Source organism: Camponotus floridanus, unplaced genomic scaffold, assembly GCF_003227725.1.
Source record: "Camponotus floridanus strain SB8 unplaced genomic scaffold, Cflo_v7.5 scaffold24, whole genome shotgun sequence".
Taxonomy (NCBI): Eukaryota; Metazoa; Arthropoda; class Insecta; order Hymenoptera; family Formicidae; genus Camponotus; species Camponotus floridanus.
In genome coordinates this window covers 2,893,536-2,916,121 of record NW_020229370.1, presented here as the reverse complement: position 1 = coordinate 2,916,121, position 22,586 = coordinate 2,893,536, and the positions used below count along the sequence as shown (strand labels likewise).

General features: G+C 34.9%; 1 protein-coding gene across 1 annotated transcript in view; it reads right to left on the bottom strand.

The window, feature by feature from the left end:
• The window catches only part of LOC105256551 (serine/threonine-protein kinase MARK2), a 91,891-nt gene extending 71,340 nt beyond the window's left edge, over positions 1 to 20,551 (bottom strand). The window contains exon 1 of the mRNA XM_025408885.1: positions 20,391 to 20,551. The gene's annotated coding sequence lies outside the window, so the exon portion shown is untranslated. The remainder of the gene's footprint in view (positions 1 to 20,390) is intronic.
• Positions 20,552 to 22,586: the final 2,035 nt, after the last annotated feature.

The window sequence follows — 22,586 nt, the reverse complement described above, 5'->3', positions numbered from 1 at the left end:
CGTCTACCCCCGATAACGGTATCGCAATAACCGAGGAAGGGTCAAGGTTAAGGACCAAAATGTCGCGATGATTGTATTAAAGAGGAATGTTTTAGTTGAAGCTCTTATTTTCGACAAAGTAATGTAGCTTTTTTTTTCTATGAATCATTGATCTTTATTCTTGGCGACTCGCAATGACATACGCACATGCGTGTAAGGGACTTATCTCTTCCCGTACTTATGGCACTGAAAATAGACCTCGTATCGACACGTTAGACCGGTTTTCGAGTCTTGTTTGTAAGTATATGTGATTGACGCTACACATGTATGCGGTGCAGTATATTCGTATCTCGTTTGAGCTTTCGTGCGTGCGTTTTTTTATCGATACGTAATAATTGTCGCGTGTACCGAGAATGAAAGGATCCTGATACGCGTTTACGGTCATCTTCGGAGCGCGATAATCATACGTACGACTAAAATAGCACGCGTGAGAAAGGCCATATGTAAATCGAGCCCTTTTTGTGAGACCTTTAATGATACTTTAACGTTTGCTCTCGTTCGCGATAGATCACGGAATTCCCTTTTACTGCTTTTCAAGCAATTAAATTAAATTAAATTAATTTAAATCAAATTAATTAAATTAACCAATTAAATGAATTTAATTAACTTTGTTTAATCTGGAAATTGTAGCACGGCTAAACGGGTCAAGAGAGCTCCCATACTCGAGATTTAACCCGTCATTTAATCGCGGGTTAAACACTGCACAGTTATAATTGATTCGCCTACAAAGTCCGCCGGTTGGAAAATGCGCGAGAAATCTCTCAGGACACAATTGCCTGCGCTTTCGTATGCTACTGTAAGCGTACAGTCCTGTAACACTTTGTTGCAAAAGTGTATCCTGTACCTGTGGCGAGGGGAGACGTGTCGGTGAGTAACGGGAAGATATCTCCGTAATTTTAGCGTGCTCTCCCGCTACGCTTACGTTCTGCACTTAATTAAAGCGACGATCCGTCACACCGCGTGACGTTCCTCCGAGATAAGACCTCGATTTTTTTTTTTTCGAAGACTTCAAATCGCACGATTTCTCACACCGTTGAATTATGCTTGTACGGTGAATAATGCGCGAGTACGTACACGACACGGCAAGGAAATTTTGCTGATCCGCAACTCGTGAAACAAATAAAACAGATACACTTTATCTCCGACCAGCGTTACGTGATGGTTAGTAATTATTAAACAACATGTATTTAACTCCATTCAAACGTGCTTGTAAATACGCGTGAAATATCGGAGAGCGGAGATTGTTGACACAGTTCAATCAAAAATAACTTTTTTTCCAATACGAGGGAGTGATTATTAGAAATTATCTCTCGTAATTATTTATCCTTCAAAGGGAATCTTTTGTGTTAAATTGATTAAATTTGTATTAAATATAAGATAATAAAATATTTTTGATTATATATAAAGTCTATTCTTAAAAAATCGAGGATTTTCAAATCATTTTCAATTATATTCATTCAAATTTAAAAGTTTCTAGAGATCGCTAGATGCATATTAACAAAATACTGTTGGAAAAATCATCACACTGAGAAAAAAATAAATTGACTAAATATTTTATATTAATTATTATTTTTTCCATTGAAATATTTAAGTATTTAAGTTAAATAAATGTTATGTTAGATTTAATATGTTTTATTTCATTTATACTTAAATCTTTCAAAAAATAATTAGTTGAAAATATTTAGTCAAGTTTATAATTTTCTTCTCGATGCGGAAAAACAAGGGAAAATTTATTTATTCGCTTTCCTTTGTTGAATTGTTTGAATTAAAGGAATTACAAGACTTCAACAAGGAGCGAGCTTCTTAATCATCAAGTCTCTTCTTTTTGCGAAACATATAATTCAATTATAATTTTGTTCGATTGTTAAGTACAAGCGTACGATAACAGCCATTGTCTTCATTGTTACTTCTCACCTGGTCGAGGCTAACGTAAGACGGCATGTAGGTGTGTTCGCATATTTGCGCGTGAATTCCGCGTACGTTTACGCGTTGAGCCGAGCCGAGCCGAGTCGAGTCGAGCCGAGTGAATAGAAATTAAGCGCGCCGCGCAACCGCTCCTAGATGCATTAGTTGCACAACGAACGCATTTAGAGCGAGAGTAGGCGCGGGCGGGGGACCTCTGACACCGGGGAGAAGTGGGAGGACGCGGTGGGGGATCGGAGAAACGAGCGGACGGATCCATTAGATTAATTGACTTTGGGAATTGATGCATGTAACGTAGAGCGACAGGCGAGCCTTTACAGCTGAGAACCGCGTGCACGAGGAGCTCTCGTAGATTTTATAACTCTCGGATGAACCCTCGTGTTTTTCATTTTACCAACATCGGACACTCACTGAGATTTCACCGCAGTTCCTTCGTTCCTCTCGCCCTATGACACGTCGCGCTTAAGTTCCCACAACGATATCTCAAACTCGCACGTGTGACACTTATAGATATTTTTGATTAATATATGCGCGATTAAATCATGTATACGGTGTGTCATGTATACGGTTTCGTAGTTACTGGCTGTTCGATCCAACATGTTATTTCGTCGAATTAATTTATGACGGTTCAAAGTTTATCTCGTTGATAATGATCGTTTTTCTGAAACATCGAGGATCGATAAATTGTATATGATCTTTGAAGAGGGTTCAAAGTGGAAAGTTGAGGCCGGGAACTTTCTCGGAATATGAATGGAAATATATCTTTGCGGATAGAAAGTGATGTTTTGCTCGGAGGAGAAAATATATACGTTCCGACGCGACATTGAGCATAAAGCTAGCAATAAAGACCTAATGGAAAAACCGTCTCGACATATGCACGAAGATTCATGGTCATTAACCCATTTGCATCACCAATGTTCTGTCACACTATCAATTGCCAAGTGGACCGTGTCATCAACAATTTCACAATTGTTTTGCTACTTTCAAGATATATTTCTATCTAGATGCGTGAATCGATTAATATTTCAGCTAATAAATGCGCAAATTATATTTCGCAAAATCAATTGTAATTAATAAATATACGATGACAAATTTTAACAAATTTTTTCATGACGTCGTTATTCAAATAGGAATAATTTTAGATTCCTAAAAAATCCTCTCCTTGTTATTTGCCATAGTTTCATCAGTGTCAAAGTGTAGTGATTGGATCTGGAGTGCAAAGACAATTCGATTGATTGCGATGAAAACTTTTCGCACGAGCATCCTTGACATCTTCCCTTTATATCCACGAAGAAAATCAACCTAGTTAATGCTCGATAGTTACAAACTGTAATTAAAACTGCGTTCGCAACCTCGATTAGCTTTGCTCGTTGATCGCGCAACAAGTACGAAGACACACAGGGCGATGAGGGGAAAAAAATTTACAGCGAGACTCGTGTACGCGAGAAGCTCTTCGTTTCGCTCTTTGAGTGCATAAAGATTAACCTAATTAACCCGGTCGCCGATTATCTAACCATTATGTTTAATGCGTGACAGCATATACTTTGATTTGCACAATGGCGGAATTTCTCCGCAGATAATGTTGCGTAACATGAAAGCCGGTGTGTTATTAAAGATAAGATCGAGATCTTATTAGCGTTTTAATTATTTAGCACGCCTTATACCCGGAAACAAAAAATGCCGGGCACTCGTGATTAAAGAGTATGATGTATAAAATAAAATAAAAAAAATATGTGATGTTAAAAAAAAAAGAATAAAAAAGTAATTAATTATAGATATATTTGCACAATTTTTATACCTATTTTCTATGTACACTGAGAGAAATGTTTTGTATCAGCAATAAAAATTTTGTCACTGACGCAAAAACTAAGTGTTGGTATGCGACCAATTAAACCTTCATTTATTTAATAATACATAATACTGTTTTGTATGATGTACAAAGATTTTGAAAAAATAGAATATTTTGTTATTGAAACAAAACAATGACATAAGAATAATATAGCCAAGAAAACACTTTTTTGTTAACGTAAAATAAATAATTTCTTCGGAAAACCCCAACGTTTTAATAAAGTTTTAATTAAAAAAATCCTCTTACAATTTCAACTTTTCTATCCATAAAGATGGAATTGTAAGAGGAGAGAAAGAAACTTTCTCTAACCGAAAAATTGAACGGCCACTTCAAATGTCTATCACTCTATTATCTATTAATTATTTTACTGTGCCTTCGCATTTGCTTTTTTCACTTAGTATCAGTATTCTTGTCAAGTTTTGTAAAACTATTTTTTGTATTTGATAAATTCCTATAATTATAAGTCTGTTATAAATCTCTGTCGCTTTTTGATTTTTAAATTTTATCGTGAAAAGCAATAAAAAATTATCAACTGTCCACAAGAAGATAATTTACGGCTGCGAATCTTATATCAAAATATTCTTTCGATGATGTAAGCTAATGTTCTCAGAAACTCATCCGTATCTTCACACCTGGATGTAAATTATTTGGATAAAGAGTAATTTATGAAATGTAAAAGATACGGAAAAGAGGAAAAGTATCGCGGGAGAATAAACCAAATAAATCAGAATTTTCGGAGCTGACACGAGTAGAATATATTATTATCGCGTATCGACCATAAAAAAGTATAAAAGTCTAACCTTTCATACGGATCACTGGATCGATCTCGGCCAAACGATATCCGAAAATACCTTCACTATGTACAAAAAAGATTCTGGGTTAAGTACACTATAAAGAATCCATAAAAATTCTTTTACGGATATTTTTATCATTTTCTGATCTTTTCGTTTTATTATAATCATAATTATTTCGAATAAAAACGCGATATGTCACACTGAAAATCAAAATGGATCTCAAACGGAGATTGCATTCTTATTACTGCAATAAAAAGGTAGAACATTTCGTATTATTCATTCTATTCAGTATTCCACGATGCAAAATAAATATCTTAGCTACACATAAAAATGTTTGCATACAATTAGTAGAAAATAAATTTCGCATTCATAAAAGTTACAGCTTAATCCTTTGTAAAATATTGACAAGTATATCCAGTTGAACATACACCCCATTCTTTTCTTTTCGTCAATTATGTAGATTCGATTTTTCCATAGCGTTTTATTCCTTATCCCGCAATATATAGTTGTACAAAAAGGTGTTAAAAATTCCTCTGTTCCTGCATATTCAAGATTCCTCTTCACGTCGGTTGAAAGATAATCGGAAATTTAAATTCGGAATTTGTCTCTTTTAAAGTTGCGGGAATAAAATACGAATTTGTAACATGCAGCGAGATGATTTGCATATGTACGAGAACGATTCGTACCGATGACCTTACCGATGATGATCTGATTTGTCTCCCTGATGAGCGGGGCGGGCGGGCGACTCGCGTTTGTGAGTCACATGTCGCGGGGGAAACGTAATAGTCTAGACACGCCGGCTAACTCGACTTTTTTTCCGTGGAACTTTCGAAGTTGCCGACCCGAACGGTCAGCTATGCAACGGCATTCTAATAAAACTTGCGCAAGTTCGAGAGCGAGTAATGATTCACGAGGCAGAATATATCGTTGCCAGCACTACCGTTCGAATAACTACGCCCAGACTGGACACAGGCTATGATTAGCATCGCCATCTCGGCGCTGGAAAGGTATCGGTTAATTAATTCTATACCAATGCCCCCTTTTAACCCTCAAGCGCACCTTAGCAGTGTGTGATGTGTGTCACGTGTTCGATACGCCCTCGATGTGTCTCTCTAGTTTTCTGGAGCATCTTATAGAACATGCGGACGCGTGAATATTTTCGAGATATATTTATATGATTTATATAAATTCTTTTTTTTTTACAAGCGAGCAGATGTACGTTAAAGTCTCTCTTTTTATTTATGAATTGTTTTTTAGTATACGTGTATTTTGATGTCAGAAAAATTGAATTAATTGTACAATAGAGATAAAAATATTTGAAGTTTATTTTATTTTTAATGAGGAAAGAAATATACAAAATTCAGTAAAAATAGAATGCATTATAAGGGATTGATTGTAGCGGCAGACGATTATGAAATGCCAAAATGGCATCTTCAATGATAACCTCTAAGTGGAATGTTACAAAATGATTACAAATCTCTGTTAACTTGGTAACCTCATTATAAAAAAAACATCAGATATATGATAATTGAATGATATTTTGTTGTATGTTTTGTTGTTCTAATTTCAAATTTATTACTCTCATTAGAAAAAAAATTAATTGTTAATGCAATTAATCATTAACATAGTTTATTCTTGTAGCGATTCGAATGTTTTTTATTATTCTTTATTTTACCAGCAAAAAAATTTAGAAATAGAATATTTAATATCAAGTTAAGATTGTTAATTTCTCGCCTTTAATTTTCTTATATGAATATTTCATGCATCTATAAAAATTTTCTACTTTTAAAATCAATTGCAGTATCTCTTTAAACAATTTATTCTATATTTTTTACTTATTATAAATATTTTTCAAAAGTAAAAATGTTGGTGTAAAGTCCTCATCTGCAATGTCAAAATAATACTCTCATCTTGAATATAAATTTCTACTACTATTACTATTAATTACTAAAAGGAATAAATTCAAAATTAGAACAAAGTTAGTAATTAATTATGTTATACACAAGTTTACAAATTTGATTTTTCTTGAAGAAGATAACAAAGATACCAGGTTAACAAAGGTAAGTACAAGCTGATATATCGATAATTATTTCATAAAAAAAGAATTCAATATAATGTATTTCTATAAAATTTATTTCTTAATTCATTTAATTTAATTTAATTGATTTAATTTAATTTAATTTAATTTATTTAATTGATTTAATTATGTTGCTGCCTTTCAGATATAATGCAAACTGTTAAGAAATATCTACAAATCTCCCTTTTTTCATGAATTGAGAGAGTTCCTGAACTTCTATACGATTAACATCGATGAAAATTACGTTCACACGTGTTCCTTCAGTAGCCATCGAATTATCGATCCGTCTAAATTATATAATTCTAAATTGACTGATTTAATCTTTGGTGTTGTATTAATGCTAAAATTATCCTAAAACAAATTTGCGGCAATAATAGAAGCACCAAATAGGTCCTTATACCGATATAATTTTTGATATTATATTATTCTCTTTTTCAATGATAAGAAACGGACTATTTATGTGCGAATAAATAGGTCCTTATACCGATAATTTTTGATATTATATTATTCTCTTTTTCAATGATAAGAAACGGACTATTTATGTGCGAATTATCCACTGTAAATTTGTCTATCATTTGTTATTCATACGTATAAATACATACATGAATTAAAAAAAAAACGACAAATTATTTACATATCAATTTTAATATTAAGTATGATTTTTCATTAACGTAATTATTGATCCTTGAGTCAAGGATCAGATATTCCACTTGACTATGACATCATTTTTAACATGATCTCACCGTGATGACGGTAAATTTGAGGAACGATAGTGCACGTGATTCCATAACTACAAATGTATGGCTGCGAAAATACACTTTTCTAAAGCAAACATTTTCAGCAGAGAGTAAAGAATGAAATGAAAGCAGCAAACGAGTTTCGTACGGTTGTATTTTCCCACGAAAATCCCCGGAAATTGCGCTTCAAAGCATGACGTTTATTTCTTTCTGTTGAAAAGAAAAGGACAGGTATGCGATTTTACTGCTTACTTGACCATTTTTAGCATTTCGTTATTATTTTATTGAACGAGTATTTTAAGCAGATTTATTAAATAAAGTTCTTATTAAATCGAGATAAATTAGAAAAAGTTTCGTGCATATTTTATATTATATCAATTTTATATAATATAAAAATATCCTCATTTTTTATTCCTATTATGATTCTTGATAATTAAATTTAAATGCGCAATCAAAAAGTTTAGATTTCACATTTTCTATTCTGTTTATTTTCGGGGTATTGTGTATATATCCGCGTGCAACAATCCGTTCGTAATTCCATCGGTTGGGCTTATCGTTGCAAAATCTCGGCAAATCCGTTTAAGCGCGACCACGTTTCGAGATAGACACTTTCGAAACTGAATGGAACGAAATTTTACGATCGACTGATTCTCAAGGCCTTAAATCGACGAATTACAATCGTGTACAAAGAAATTGTCGTTACAAATTTGTGGCAATTGACACAATCTAATTGAAAAGAGAAATACTTCGTTATTTAGCGTTATTCGAATAAAATTATATATAACGAGACAGAGAAATGAATATGCAAATAAATTCTTAATTCTTAAATTTGAATATTTAACTTTGCGGAAGTAGAATCCATTTAATTTTGGAATCTAATATCGAGTAATGTTATGAGTGTCATCGAGAGAATAATCCGTGATCGGTTGGAAGTTTTAATTTAATTTGCTATTCCGCGGTTGAAAAGCAACCTTTCTGTTTTTTATGATCTTCCATATGCGTAAAAATTGAGTTTTTCTCGATAACGTGATGCAACAAAGCGCGAACAGCTGCAGATGATGAGACACATACGACGATATGCTATCGTGACTGAAGCGTAAAAGTTCAGATGAAGCGATATCTTTGACATGCAAACAAATAATTTCCAGTGATGCGCAATTTGATAGAGCATTCAGTTCATTTTGAAACGCGAGTTCTAGATTAGATAATTATTCTAATAATCTCTTTTTAACGATGATTTTATGAATATTACTGTGCTGCCGGGTCATCCAATAGTGATAAACTTGAGCAATAAAAATGTATAAAAAATACAAATATTAATCATAAATATATTTGAATATCAAAATTTACAAAGAAAGAAGAAAGTTTGTTAGAAAAAGAGAGAGGTACCAAATGCCAATGTAATTTAAAATTATTTCAGATTTTATGATTCAAATCTTTTAATGAAACTTGTAATTAATTATTGCGATTAATATCTAATCAGTCTAGAACGTGTAAAACAACTGTTGCCCACTAATAAACATAAATCAGCGAATAATGATCCTCTCTAAATTTTGTTCAACCTATTGCAAGTTATTTATTTTATTTTGTATCCTAAATACTAAACAGAATAATGATATATTTAATCTCGTAAAAAGTAATACATATAAAAATAATAAAATGCAAAAAATAAGTAGTTTGATAATTAAATAATGGATCTGAACGTTATAAATGGTACTAAAAATATAATAATTTTTTTTTTAGTTTAGGCATTTCATTATTAGCTACATAAATTTTTATTCGACATATAACTAATTTTTCTCAATATTTCTAATACATTATTTTTCTAAATACATTATGTTATATAATTTATATTTAAAAAAATAAAAAAATATTAATAGAGCTATATTTAAGAAAATAAGAAGAAACGACGCGATTTATCGCGATATCTGATTTTGCAAGAAGAAAATTTTCAGTTGTGCTCTAGTTGTTTCGCGAGAGAGGATCCTGCTTTTTTCCCGATTTCTTAGAAAACAACACGCGTGTATCATTTCGTTTTAATGAGGCTTAAGATCGACCGAGGCACGTATTCGTAGGTGGAACCGGCGACTCGCTTCGAAACAATCGACTCCTTGCGCACTTGGGCTGCGACATTGCGCGTGTGAGGACAATAGGTCCCGGTGTTCGATTGAGGTTGCCATTTATGGTCGCCAGCCAGGCAGGCGGTCGTCCCTGTCCTCGAACTGCGAGCGGTTTTGCGAATGCGAATAAGCGTGCATCGATAGTTCAATACTTAATCGTCGTTGCATCTTTTGCAATTCCGATTTCGAAAACGTCTCCGATAAAAATTGCTAGACGAGTGTAAAAAAAATAAAATACAGAAATCACGAATTGATAGAATTTTGCAAAAATTTAGAACATATTAATAAGTGTAGAATGTATAATCGAATAAGTCAAATTTTCGAAAAATATTTTGTACATATCTTTCCATCACATACGTATTATTTTTATTTGCAATTTATATATTGTATTTATTATTTTATCGTTTCAATTTTCGAGTTTATTATTACAATTTTATTTTGCCTTAAACAAGAATCTTCTTTCCTGTATTATCATTTTTCCGCATCTTATCGATATAAGAAAAATATATAAAAAGAAAAATACATAACGCTTCATAATAAAGTACTATTTCCGATATCGAAAGATGACCCGATCGTCGATGATAAGAAAAATCATTCGGCTTCATTCCGGCGAACGTATCGGATTTCTGGCGTGTCACGCGACTGATAAAAACGACGTTAAGCGCCTTTGTCTTTCCTCTCGTGTTACGTCAAGTCGGACGGAAGAACTGCGATCGCCATCTGGCGTACCTTCCTATAATGCTCGAAGAGCAAACGCGAAACTCCATCGGTAGCGAGACGGTATATTCGTCGGTTACAATTACAATTAAAGTTGTTATATTTTAAGTTAAAAAAAAATGAAAACCAATATTACATTTACATAGATAAGTGCTTTTATATAATATCTACAAAAATATAACAGATTAATTTTTTTTTCAATTTTAGTATTTTTTAATTTTTTTTTAAATTAAAAAATGCATTCGAATAAAATCTTTCCAAAAGATTTCAAATTTATTTTTGGCAATAAAATAGATTTTTTATAGATATGAACAAAATGCGATTTTTTAAATTTCAAATTTACTTTTCTCAAAAAAATTTTTTTTTCTCGAAATGATAATATCGTGTACTATTATTTTTCAAAAATTTTCATGATTCGTCGATAATTTCAATACATCGTATAACCGTATAACCGTTTTACATTATACGCTTTAGGCTTTAAAGCGAGAGACACGTGTCGTGATATTTAATCGTGATACGCTCGCGTGGACTACTATTTATCACTAACGCGGTTATTAATTAGACGCGCGTTAGCGTGCTCAGCAAGCGCGTCTCGCACTCTCGTGACAGAGGAATTTTCTACACGCCGTGTTGCGATATGATCTTGAAAAATCTTCCACGGTATCGCAATTAACCGCACGTCGTGCGTTGACATCAGCGCGCTTAAAAGAGCTCATCTACACTGCATGATTTTTATCGCGAAAATGTTAAAAAAAATACGCCCTCTCAATTTATAAATCTATCGCTAAATATTTCGTTAGTTTAGGACCAAGAGTGGTCCTTTTTATTTAAAATGATGATCACTATCGCTTTAATTATTATGCCAAGAATCGAGCACTGGACAAAATTAAAAAAAAAAAACGAAATACGAACAATGTAAAATTACACTTTTTTTACAAGGTCTATTTTACCCGGATGGTATTTTTGTCGATTAAAAAAAATACGCCTTCTCAATTTATAAATCTATTACTAGATATTTCAATTTAGGATCAAGAATGATTTCCTTTTTATTTAAAATGGTAATCGCTATCGCTTTAATTATTATACCGAGAATCGAGCACTGAACACAATTAAAAAAAAATATGAAATACAGACAAATGTAAAATTACACTTTTTTTAGAAGGCCTATTTTACCCGGATGGTATTTTTGTCGATTAAAAAAAATACGCCTTCTCAATTTATAAATCTATTACTAGATATTTCAATTTAGGATCAAGAGTGATTTCCTTTTTATTTAAAATGGTAATCGCTATCGCTTTAATTATTATGCCGAGAATCGAGCACTGAACACAATTAAAAAAAAATATGAAATACAGACAAATGTAAAATTACACTTTTTTTAAAAGGCCTATTTTACCCGGATGGTATTTTTGTCGATTAAAAAAAATACGCTTTCTCAATTTATAAATCTACCACTAAATATTTCATTTAGGATCAAGAGTGATTTCCGTTTTATTTAAAATGATAATCGCTATCGATTTAATTATTATGCCGAGAATCGAGCACCGAACACAATTTAAAAAAAAAATGTAAAATTACACTTTTTTTCAAGGCCTATTTTACCCGGATGGTACTTTTGTGGATTGTGAAAATCCGTGACACGCAAGTGAAACGTTTCTACGTTGAATAAATGCATCGATTTCTTAAACGTCGTTCTGTTTGGACGAGGAGAGCCGCTCTACGTGACCGGATGTCGCCAAAGAGAGCATTCGCCAATGTCGCATCGCCGCGATGGCGATTTCGCGTTACCGTTCAAATAAACCGGAATATCGATCCGATTATTACCGTCTCGGAGAAGCCACCGACGCCACGATGACAGTTCGACGTCGGGGCGAGCGTCGTTAAACGTGCCAGCAGCTAATGCCGCGAGATAGTCGCATTGGCGAAATGCCGTGTGGACTAAATCCGAACGATTATAAGTGACATTCGAGAAGATGATGATGCGCTGCGTCTATAGCGCACATCTAGGTAATACATGCTCGGATTTAGACACACACGTTTGACTTCTATCTCGCATTAACACGAACGGTACCTACACATTTCATGTGATAATGATGTTAATTAACATTACGCGCAGTGCTTTTTTTGGTGCGCAATCACGATTATTTCGACAAATTCAATCTTTCGCGAGATATTAGAGAAATTATTTTATCATGGAATACTTTGAAGAATATGGGAAATATACAAATGTAGTATTAAATGTAAAGTATAAAAAGATGCCCGCGAGGTTCGATTAATCCGTGTACAGATTTTGGAAGATAAATAAAACATTTAGCGTAGAATGCAAAGTGAAACTGCGTGACTTAAAGAGGATCGAAAGTTAGCACTGTACGCAGACTCGTGCAATTCTTGCGAAATTTAGTTTGGACGTAAAGCTACATTTACAGCTCGCGTGGATAGTAACAAAGTTTCTATCGAAAAGTTTGGCAAGACATCTACGAAGCAATGCAAGAGAGAAATAACAATAGTTTAACAGTAGTTTATTTGTTGCGCTCGTGTTGTCTATTGAAAATCTGAAATTTCTTATGTCGGATGGAGATTTAAATGGGATTCACAGTTAAATTTTTGCCTTGTTGTACTTGCTTTATTGAAACTGAACTTTCCGCACAAATAGCTCTTCGTATTTACAAAGAGCGACCTGATTGGCAAAGTTATAATCGCGATGCACGCATATATCGTATCCTTAATAGATTGATCTTTATTACATGACATTTATTTTCATCAGTTGTTTGCATCTAATCAATCTATAGAAAATATTCCGAGGCTAAAAACGCGAAAATTCATTTCATTATTTGAATAGAAAAAATGAATATGAAAAAAATGTAAACTGTGCAAATATTTCAAATTTTACATAATATGATTAACTTTATTTCATTATATTATTCGCCTTAATTTTTAATTTAATCCTGTGCTGATTTTCGTTGCACAATCTTCAGCTCGTTAAATATACTTGATCAGCCTACGCAAAAAAGAAGTCGTTATCACGTCAAGTTAACACGGCTGCGACGATGGCGATCTCGCGTTATATATTTTGCGCTCGATCTTATATTTATCCGCATTTCTCTCGGTGGTTATGCGGCCGACAAGGCCGTTGCTACATTTGGGTCAATCATAATCCAAGCACCCGGCGCGAAAACTGGATACCATTCGCGAACGACTGCCGTTGCTTCGAGAGCGCGTCCGAGAAGGCGATTGAGGCAAGGTGAACGGGCGAGGGAACGAGCTGTTCTTCGGCTCGTTGCTGAATTAAGTTCGTAAGCGACGACGATGTAACATTTGTTCCCATTGGGAAAATCTCCTATTCACGTCCCTTTACTTAAACCGGCACGAAACAGGAAAACGCTTGAATTATTTATACCTATTATTAACTCTGAACTTTCAATCGTTGACTTTGTAAAGCTGCGAGTCCCTTGAAAACAAATCGGAGCTGATGAAATAATTAATTTGATAAAAAGCAATTATCTCTTCGAAAGAGACTCGCAAATGAGCATCGCGGGGCAAAAACGAATTAATCGGAAACAAATGAAAATAAAGTGAGTTATGCGCATTAAATTCTGAATTTTAAAGATGATGTACTCGTTACTTCGCTTGATATACAAATTGATTCATTTATATATTAAGTGGAACTTTCGCGATAATTCTTGTTTATAAAATAACACAATTTGCTCGTAATGGTTTGCCGAATGACGCTGCTTCTTTCAAACGTCATTCAGCTCCGATATCTCGAACTGGAATTGAGCTCAATGAACAATTATGATGCGTACGTGTGTGAGTGCATTGTATGCGTGTGTATAGAAACAATCTGCTATGTCGCGTGGCTCGCGAGAAAAGAACGGAAAAGAGAGAAAGAGAGAACGAATGCCGGGTTGAGCTCGGTTGTACGCACATGACAAGCCCGCGAACGACTCAGCGCCCATGCAATTCCGCTCGACATCTAATTGATCGCGATTGAATGCGCGTCTCGTGACGAGACCGGTAATGTCGCATCCGAGACGCATTCGAGAAAAACGGCCGCCCTCGCGCATCGAAAATCGTCTCGCTTCCCGCACACGAAAGAACAATTCGTGATGTAATGTTTTCGCGACATGCAAACGATGTAGTTAGCAATCAACACTGATGATAAAGCGATACCGAAAGAATAAGGTCTCGAATTAACATAATGCTGTTTGTCCAGCAATAAAAGTCGATATTGTTCCTAATAGCGTGTACGTCAATATTTTTCTGTACTTTGATGTGCTTATTTTAATTTGTGATATTTTTTTATATTTTTGAAATAGTTTTTTATATTTTTTCTGATTTTTTTACAATGGGATCTTCGATTCGATTCGTTCTTAAATGAAATATCCAGGCGTAGATAATTCTTTCAACGATGAGTGGTAGTTATATTTCTAGGTGTACAAGGACTATATAAACTTATTTATATTAATTGCAAAGTCCGTGACATAAAGGGAGAAAAATCTATAAAATGGTGGTTAAAAATAACATGATAAATTTCAACTCACGAAGACTTGTATGAGATATGTGAAAGCACTATAAAGTTGTTGTAACTTTGCATATATGGTAGTTGTATGTTTTAAAAATTTAGTATGTCAATAAAACTCATCATAAAAAATATTTATGAAAAAACTAGAAAAAGCCTGGAATTATATTTACGATTTCCTGCTAAAAATTTGTTGCACAAACTTTCAACCGTGTTATATTTTTTCCCTGCCAAAATATTTCTTTTCGAAAAAGAAAATTTTAAAAATATGAAAAATTTTTTTATAAATATTGCCTTCTCATAAAAAAAAAATTTATTATTTGTCTGTTTATCCTGCGGAAAAAGTAATTGCAACATATTTGATTTTCCAACGAGGGCATTATTAGCGGCAAAATGCAATCGGGAAATTACATTCGATAAATGTGATTACGAGGCATCATGATTTACAGTCATCTTCATCAACGATTGTCGGACAAACGCAGAGAAAGCGTATCCAGATATAAAGTGGATTAGTCCTAGTTTATTAGTCAGCGTGAGTCGCATTTATAAATAAGGTAAACTTGTCCGACGACATATAAATTGATGCCATTGAGTCTGGAGAGCCAAAGGGACACATGTTTGAAGAAAGTAATTTTCGTCGATCTCACAAATTATGCTAACGCTTAAATAATGTTCACTCTACGATGTTCATTCTTATTAAGATGTTCTTGTCAGACTCGAGAGTACAAGGAACTCAAGTCTAATGTGCCACGTCTACGTTGTATTCAAACTAATATTTCTAAAAAATTATCGTGGCTAATTCGTAATTTATGATGGATGTCTTCTGAAAAAATTTGATTTTCCCACAAATTATTTCCCTAATCATACTTTCATAGTCACACGTTTCACAGAGACTAACAAAGTTGTACGAGAATCGTTCTTAAATTTATATATACCTATAAATCATCTTTAATGTTTGAAAATCAATATAATGATTTAAATAGAAATCGTTACGCTTGATATAGATGCTAATTAGGCCGAGTAGCCATTACGATTTGGCAGAATGTTCAGTAGAAGAAGGTTGGTACGAGATAAAAAAACGACCTTGCTTCGTCGCTGTTCTTGCATCTTCCGCATGAGTGTTAACCGGGTTAATTAAGCTTATCGACGTCGTTCTGCACGACTTTGGTACCGTTACACTGTTCAAGGTCAGAGAAGAGGCTTTAACATCTTATAATCTGGATACTCGAGCAGCTCTCCGATGTCGGCTTTGCGATTTGTATTATTAACGAGGTGTAACGCGCGTACAGCGGACCGTAAAATTTTGTCACTCGAATAAAATCACGAATCTACAATGTGCACGATAACAACATCTGCGATTCATTCGATTTCTCAACAATTAAAAAATTTGTACTATTGTTTTATAATTATATATTAGGGATTTTTCTGGCAATTTGTTATAAAATCAAAATAAAGAATTTTTTTCAGGGACAGACACACGCGCATTCAAGTGAAGGATGTTGAATTACAGAATAAAGATGTCGATTATTTTGAGATAAGTCTACCATAGGCTCCTCTAATTATCGAACAGAATAAATATCTCCTGTAGGAAAAAATATCAGACGCAAGACAATGTATGTGAAAAATTATCTCTCATATTTCTACGGTTATTTTTATCGCTATTTTTTCATCGAACAAGCTCGGTATCACTTGTCGAGAATTACGAGGAAAAATATAGAACATCTATAGACAGTCGAAACTTTATATCCGACGACTCGAAGACTAACATGATACGTAATTTGGACGTGGAAGCACTCGAGATACAGAAGCTACGTGATCAGTCTTTAAAAAATTTTGAAATAATTATAACGGTTTGTAATGACGAGAATAAATGGGCCTTATCGATAAAAATAATTGTAAATTAGGGAAACGTAAAAAAAATTCACGTAAGGTGAAAATAAATAAGCTGTTATTAAAGGTAGAAAATCCGTTATTAAAAAAAGGTAGAAAAATCTATTGTTAAAATTAAGACCAAGGATTCTGAAACACCTTGCATGTTTACGTATTAACAAGAGCAAACGTGTGTATATTGATAAATGATCTATTTATACGGCAAAGGGAATCTGTGTCCGTGCTACGTAAATCTATATAAGCGCATATGCATCCGCCTGAGGCTCCGAACATGGCGGACTCTCTATCTCTGCATGACGCGCGATGTACGATTGGATTTCCGTGACGTAAATCCGGTCGATTTTTGTGACAAAGCCGTGACGGATATAACACGTATAGTGCCTTCCAATCGGGGCAATATTCCGGGCGTCGTTGAAAAACAGATCCAATGTCATCGACCGCCGAAACCGTACTCGTGCCGTAGCCGAGCCCTGTTCAAGGTCCAGCGATCCGATGACCTTAAATCATTGGTACGATATACCGTACGATTGTCGCCGAGCGAATGGCAATAGCCGCAATGGTCGAACGAGTACTTTACGAAGGATCGCCGTTGGGACACCATGAGTCAGTATTCCATTCGTAACTAACAGTATAAATCAGCGTTTAATATACCGTAAGATGAGGTCACATTAAGTCGACAGAGGTTACGTTATTTGCACGCATGAGAAAAGTATCTTAGCACAGCATTCGTATAAAATAATTAAGAAACCTATCTTTTATATTAAACACGCATTAAAATTCGTAGAATTAATTAGAGAATAATTGTGACAATATCACATAAATGTCACATCATAATTATTTCACGATAATTATAAACTTTTTTAGAATTATAAATATAAAAAATTATAAAATATTTTATAATTATAAAATAATTATAAGAAAGTAATTATTTTATTGATCTAGAGATTAAAATAGGTCCTATATTTGACAGGCATTTTCCTATCGCGCAACAAATGCTAAATAATTCAGTAGGCTTCGTTTGTTAACGATTGCGGTGGTCCAACTAGCACCAATCGAAAATTATAACCGCGCCGTTAATTATCTCGCGGACGAGGGATTAATATGTTTGACCGTTCGATAACTCATCGACGCTCTCGCGAGAACGTGAAAACGTGAAAGCTTCCTGTCAGTAGCGACGATAAAGCATCGGCGACCACCGCCAAGAGAAAATTCGAAAGCCGCCGCGGTCGTGAAAACTCGTTCGACCGAGTCATCGACTCGGTTCCATTCAGAAATCTGGTCTAGACGCGTATGAAAAAAAAAAAAAAGAAGAGATTTACCAGACTCGTCGGCCTATTTATTAATATATGCGTCTTCCGGTCGAATCAAATTCTGTACGATATGTTCGAATAAACTCTTATAACAGACTTGTAGAAATGGACAAAATTTTAGTCCCCATAATAAAAAAGTGTAAAAGAATATATGGAATATTCACAAGACCTATTATAAACTAATTAAATGATCATGCGCTAAAAAATTTCCAAATAAGAAAATATCTTGCAATTTTTAAATTTGTTGTATTAAATGATTGCCTGAAAGATAATTATAATAAAATTAATTTCCTCAGATGCATTCGAATCTATTAAGTTGTTAAATTTAGACGACTTATAATTCATAACAAAATTTAAGACGATAATTTATTGATAACCTAGATATCCAATTGCATCCTGATATTTTGTTTTTCCAAAAATTCTCTTTTTATATTATATGATATATCAAATTATAAATAAAATTCTATCTTGAATTTTATCGCGAATTATAATTGTCTTAATTTAGGAAAAGCATTAACGTTGATACAAAGCGATCACCCTGTACCATAGACATCACGAAGCAATGTTTTGCGATACATGTGATATTATATCGGAGCAACATTTCGCTGTTTGTATAAGGACGCACATGACAGAGGCAGAGCGTATTCAAGGTATCTGGGACTCGCAAGAATAATAACGGTTCGATGAACCGTAGATTAACTGCCGATTGAATAACAATCGACTTTGGAAGGAATGACTCACGGGAGTTCTCTTTAATGTAACTAATTGTCTTGCAAACTCTCTTCTCGATCTTAAGAATTGCGCTCGATTCCCAGACACCTCGGTCGAATACTTTCTTCCGTCTGCGAGCGTCGACCCATAGCTTTATAACATATTACGCGACGAGCACATGTCGATCGACCTACGAACGACAGCGAAACATTCCAGGCCTGGAGACAATGAGACATGATAGAATGATAATTCCGCCTGTCTGAGAGACCTCCTTAAGCGAATAATATATGTCTTTTCTCACTCGTATATATTTCTGCTCTGATTGTGAACTTAAATAACTCGAATTAACTCGATTAAATTTATTTTCGTATCTTTGATTTATTAATCGCAAACATTATAACAGAGATATTAAAAATAAAAAAAAAATAAACATTTTTTTCACGTATTTTTCTTTCCCGCATTTTCTTTTATTCTTTTATCCATATTTGATAAAGCAATTAAAATTTTGTCCGTTATTTTGTACGCGAGAGTGCCACATATATAATTCTCTTTATGACGAATAGATGTGACAAATAAAAGTCCCGAAATGGACGACCTTCGCATGCAATTTGCATTACACATTGTTGAGATTGCGAATTTAAATCGAAATGTAGTTTACTTGGATTAGCACCAGTTACGTGAACTATAAAAAAAACTTTACACGAATCTTCCCCGCATTAATCACTTTATTTTTCAGCCACGGTCGATGGACGTGACTTTATATGCTGTCGATATATTTTCTTCGTAACAATATTGCGTTACGTAATAGGCAATTAGAGAATCACGGCGTCACGTAAAGAAAGTCCGTTTCCTGTCTCGTGAAACAAATTAAATTTACCGAGCAAATCAACAGAGTGGCGTTATGTCATCCCGCGTATAGTCTTCGATCAGCCACGGTCAGCCGTGAACGTATGTATTGCAAAGCACCCGGATGCACTCGTGACATTTTCAACCCCCGTTCGTTCGGTAAGGAAAGGTTCAAAGGTCGGGGAATGTCTGCGGCAGCGCTGTATATAACACGCGATATTTTAAAACGAGGAGATGTGGCGTCTTCCGAATCACTTTTAATTTACCAGCCCGTTCAACTCCGCTGGGCTTTCAACTGTATTTCTCGAGGAAGTTTCTAACGAGACCGATTACCGTCAATTAATTAGAAGCGAAGGATAGATAAGACCTTTCATATTTTTTTCTTGATAATAATTTAATTTTCAGCGAGCGAAATATTAGAGTCTTGTTAATAAATTAAATAATTGGACGTTAAATTGTCATAAATTTCTCTAAGACTCTGTTTCCTTTCACGTCGAGATAATTAATGCTAAAAATAAAAAAGACTTTATAACTAAAATTACTATTTATCGCCTCGTGTTTACGCTGAATATTAGAAAACTTAATGAAAGGTAATAGAGAACTGTGATTTACAGCGAACACATATACACTTCACAGTTAATAATAATTCATAATCTGTAATAAAGAGCCTCTATTTTCAAATGCGAGATTAATCCATCTCGCAAAGCGCATTCGTCGCTAAAGTCTTTCATTGTCTCCGAGGCGAGGAGGATCGCGTGGTCATTCGAGGCGAGGTATGCACGAAGGACGACGGTCCTCCGCGGTTGTTTGCGGAAGAAGATAGGTAGTCGTAATAAATCGGATTTCGGACGGACTTACTTTGGAGTTTGTGACGTGGTCGGCCGGCACGGACTCGGGAACGGTTTGCAGGGTGCTCCGCATGCTAGCGGACATTGTAGGCCAGCCAGTTTCACTCCAGCCTCAGACCCTCGTCCTCCACCTCCAACGCTGTGTCGACGCACCCTCTTCTCCCCTCACGCCTGGAACAAAGGAAGAACGGCAACGTTGAGCCCGTGGGATTAAATAGACCGGCTTACTCCATCTCGACGAGCCCTTTAGGGACCTTTTCGGAGCGATTAAAAGCGAGAACGTTACTCTTCGAACTGCGCGATGCGATCGAAAGGTGAGATCATCTCTATGAGTCATATTAATGATTCAAGCGACGTAAAGAATGATTGCAATGCCTACGGGAAAAGAACGTATCAAGCTGCAAATTATTCATCTACTTTCTCTCTTCTCGCTGAACAAGGTAAACGAGTAAAAGTTTTTTTTTTTCACATGTACACTTTACGTAAATATTCTATATATGTAAACGATAATTTTTCCGTTCGTGTTAGTTGGAGAGTATTTAAAATATTTAGATATTATAATGATAACTACTTTACAATATATATTTCTAAGAGTATTTGTATATTTCCATTTCAATTCATTTCATCCTTTTGCATTTTTAAATTAATATTTTTAGTTATTGTTATTAATATTAAATTAAATATTATATATCAGCACACTTGCTGCAGCTCCGCTTTTTGTTGCAAACGTACAAAACGGTAGATTACTCAAATGTCACGCTATTTATTATTACTTTATACGAAATATTATTATTACATATATTATTATTATTATTATCACATATATTTAATGTATTAATTTTATACGATAGTAATTTATTTGAATCGTATCTTGTTATTGCGAAATAGTAATTCTCTAAAAAGCAATCATATAAGCATTTCCATAAATTTGCCGAGATAGAGAGCAAATTTGCGATCGGTAAGATTATCTCGTTTTCACCCAATTTAGTCGAGGGCGAGATCGATAGCGGGTCCGATGCAGTCGCCGCTGATTGACGACGAAATGCGCGCCTTATTAATTGGTATGCACGGCAAACCGTGGGCTTCAATTAACCGCACGGCCGATGGTATATGCGGTGCCGGCGGCACGCACGCATCACTTCGCATACCAGTTGTCATCCGGCAACCGTTGCGCATGCATACATATGCATATGCGAGCGACGAAACCGTGAAATGTGACATTAATGCGCGCGCGAGATGGGTGTTTACGTACGGGTGGGAAACGTACAATGTAAGTAATCAAAGGAAAATGCCGACCGCCGAGTGAAAATATCTCCGCGCTAACGAGTTTTTGCGATCGTCACGCACCGAGCGTGTCGCGTATATGGACGTCGCGATTATTATTAGCCGGATCGCGACATGTCACGTGCCACGTTTATTCGACATTCCGATCGCGCGACCACGTTTATATTCCTCCCGATTGACACAGATAGACGTTTTATATAGTTATGTTTTATATAATTATGGTTTTATATAGTTATGTTTTATAGTCGACAACATATTTCCAAAGTTTCTCTAAATACGTGAAATAAATATTCTTTAAATATTTATATTCTCCCCCGCGGAATGTATGTTTACATTTGTACTAAATGATTACTCTCTAAACCTTCCGGCTTGGCTTCCCCGAATATTATATTTACGGAAAGGTCAATATTATACACGCGTATTTTAAATCGATCGTGAAACTTTGCGAGGGGAATTATATTAATCGGTGACGAGCCGGTTGACAAATAATATTAGGTTATCCTCTCGATTTCAAGTTTTCACGCTGCCTTCACGTACGATTACGGTTGCCTGGAAAAGGGATAAAAAGAATGCGATCCTTCGCTTCGAAACAGGCCGAACTTTACGCAGGTAGGCGAGCGTGAATCATACCTTGTAGCAACGGATACGGACGGGATGTAACGTCGAACCAACTTGGGCTCTCTCTGGTGTGTCTGCTGACCCACGGCGGGCAAGATACACACATACATGTACGTCTCGTTCGTATATTACGATTCTATTTATATATCGCGACAAGCGCGACCGTGTTTATGCGCAAAACACGCCACCGATGTCCATATCCCCCCGAGCCGCTCGGAAAAACAAATTTGGCTTTGTAACACGGCATTAGACACAATATTGAATATATTATTCGTTCGTGATTTATCTCGATAGTCGAACCAGG